Source organism: Penaeus monodon, chromosome 10 (assembly GCF_015228065.2).
Source record: "Penaeus monodon isolate SGIC_2016 chromosome 10, NSTDA_Pmon_1, whole genome shotgun sequence".
NCBI lineage: Eukaryota > Metazoa > Arthropoda > Malacostraca > Decapoda > Penaeidae > Penaeus > Penaeus monodon.
The window spans coordinates 5,837,142-5,840,085 of record NC_051395.1 but is presented as its reverse complement, the minus strand read 5'-3'; the positions used below and the strand labels follow the sequence as shown (position 1 = coordinate 5,840,085).

The 2,944-nt window shown below is 36.9% G+C and overlaps 1 protein-coding gene across 1 annotated transcript in view; it reads right to left on the bottom strand.

The window, feature by feature from the left end:
• LOC119577499 (tripeptidyl-peptidase 2-like) overlaps positions 1 to 1,026 on the bottom strand; it is a 20,906-nt gene extending 19,880 nt beyond the window's left edge. The window contains exon 1 of the mRNA XM_037925095.1: positions 864 to 1,026. The gene's annotated coding sequence lies outside the window, so the exon portion shown is untranslated. The remainder of the gene's footprint in view (positions 1 to 863) is intronic.
• Between the last annotated feature and the right edge of the window lie 1,918 nt (positions 1,027 to 2,944).

Sequence of the window (2,944 nt, the reverse complement as noted above, 5' to 3'; positions counted from 1 at the left end):
GAGTGTGTGGCTTGTAGGTCTGGCCCACATGAACACTCATGCATGAAAGCTAGACTCCTTGCCATCTCTTTACTATGTTATTAGCTCTCTTTTCTACAGACGTGTTTTCCCCGTTTTGCCCCTTTCCAGTCTATATCTATTGTTTTTTATGCTGTATCAAGGTAATAATAGGCTGTTTTTTGGTGAACAGATTCCATATTATCTCTCAAGATAATTTACACTTTGTGTACTAACAGCAGCAATAAGTTACATAGTGGTACCTGTTATTTCATTTATTTTCACATTATTAAGTTTTCTATAATACACCCTACAGTAGTAAAAGTGGGCAGGAATAGCTTCTGCAGGCAGATATAGTGTCCTTCCTGGAGACAGCCCTCTCCTTGACATGGTTTACAGATGGTAAAGGTCACCCTCATGAACCAGTGAAAAACCTGCAGATGCTCACAAACCCAGCCCCTTCTAGAAGGCCTGTTGAGTCAGGCTCACTCCAAGTGCTTTGTATACTAATGATGAGACATCCCTATTGCCTTAAACTTGGCAACAATTTCCCATGACAATATGTTTCCATCTCTTGTAGCTAATTTTTTGTTTCTAAGATGATACTCAGGATGAGATATCCCTTTCACCTTAAACTTGGCAACAATTTCCCATGACAATATGTTCCCATCACTTGTAGCTAAATTCTTGATGAAACTGCCTATCCCCCCACCAAATATTTCATGGCAATGTCTGTGTCACTTGGATCCAATGAATTATGAAATATAACATTACCATTTAGAAAAGTATAACATTATCATCTTAAAAAGTATAACATTTATATTTGCAAAGTTGTTCATTTACAAACATCAAATTCATATACTTACAACACATTCCAACAATTTCAAGAATATTTCCATCATTGTGCACATTTACAGAGATATTGTACTGGTCAGCTGATGTAAGCGATGCCCACTGGTGAGTAATTCTATATTCCCCTAGATGAATTCCAGATTCCAGTTCTCCCCGTTCCGATGTATCAATACATGCCCTGCAAAATTATCTGGTTATGATAGAGTACAAAAGCTATATCATTATATCTGAAAATTATTAATCAAGTCTTGAATTAATTTTATTCACTGAACATATTCTTAATTTTACAATACAGTACCACTAAATAGATTTCCTCTTCCTTAATCCATTACCACAGGGGATGGCATGCACCATGTAATTTTAATTTATCAATAAATGATACCACAAGTACTTAGTCATAAGAGAGAGAGAGAGAGAGAGAGAGAGAGAGAGATAGAGAAAGAGAGAGAGAGAGAGAGAGAGAGAGACGAGATAGAGAGCGAGAAGGAGAGAGATCGAGAGAGAGAGAGAAAGAGAGAGGAGAGAAGAGAGAGAAAGAGAGAGAAGAGAGAGGAAAAGACGAGAGAAAGAGAGAGAAAAAGAGAGAGAGAGAGAGAGAGAGAGAGAGAGAGAGAGAGAGAGAGAGAGAGAGTGTTACGAATAGCATTAACAAGTCAAATAAAATATTTACAAAGTTAAGAAAAAGGGGAAACAAGTGAGATAAGTCGCTGCAGATAGACTCATTGTAGCTAAATACTGTGGAGCCGCTATGGTAAAGACAATTAACCCTTCACAGTCAGGTGGCATGTACATACATGCATGCATGCTTGAATATTTCTGGGTAGCAGTAGCATGGTGCGTCTGTCAAGTTTTCTGGGGACATTACGATCACGCTGCGCACACTATGGTGCCAACATGATCTCCCAGCGGAGGGGCCTGAACCACTACAAATACAACCCGGGAGTGAGGCTTTAAATATTGGGAAACCAGCCAGCAGTATTGGGTTAATAAACTAGTCTCACAGTGGTATGACATGTCTGTACATGCCATTCCAGCAAAAACTGGGTTAATAGGATGAGAAAGTTTGGTAATCCTTATGATTTAAATCTACTGTTGGACCTTTGAATTTCAACAGATATCTATTATCTAGTGAGAAATGTTGGCTATTGGGGGTGTAGCTAATTTCAAGACCATAAAAAATTGACGAAGGAATATTCTAAGGTTCAAGATCTGAACAATTTTTGTTAAAACAAAAGAACAAAAATAGGTGGGTTATACTCTCTCTCTATCCACATACCATCTGTATATTCTTTCAATTTGTAAACTGGATAACTTACCTCCACACATCTCATCATGATACAGGACACAATCATAAGCTGGTCCCAGGTCATTGTACTTTTTTCCAAGCTGTTAAGCAGTGATACCCTGGTTTCAGCATCCACTTTTGTCATTTTGTCAATCAAATTATTAGTACTGGCTCCATTATACTACCATGCTTTATTATTTTCCAACAACTGGAAAAAAAAAGTTTGATATAGCACACCATACATCTGAATGAATTTATTATTTCTTCACTTTATTATTATTTATTATTTCTTTATTACTTCAGCAACTGAAAATTGGCTGCCGTTCTTAATAAAAATTAACAATCGTAGCAAACTAAAAAATGTTATATGACACATAACAAACTTTCATACCAACTTGAATTAAAGATAAGATTCAGAATATCATAATGAATATAGCCTTTAACTTTTCTGAATTATAAGTGAGTAATATTTATGAGTAAACTGTTTACTCATCTCAAGTGAACATGACAACCACTTCAAAACAAAGAATGTCCCTGTAACTTTCTTTGTGCCTCCGCCAGCAAATTTTTGTGAACAGGGTCCCACTGTTCTCTTTGCGTTCCTTAATAATTGCCTCCAGACGTTGGGGTAGAAATATAAGCCCCTTTTACCCCTTTATGGGGGAACTCCGAGGATTAACCCCAGGACTGGAACCATCGAAAATTATATAAATTAGATTTAATAACGTAAAATTTTCTTTTTCAAAACATTAAACTCATGATCAAACTGGAAACCTACTTTCAATTTACGACCAGTGAGGCCCTCCCCAA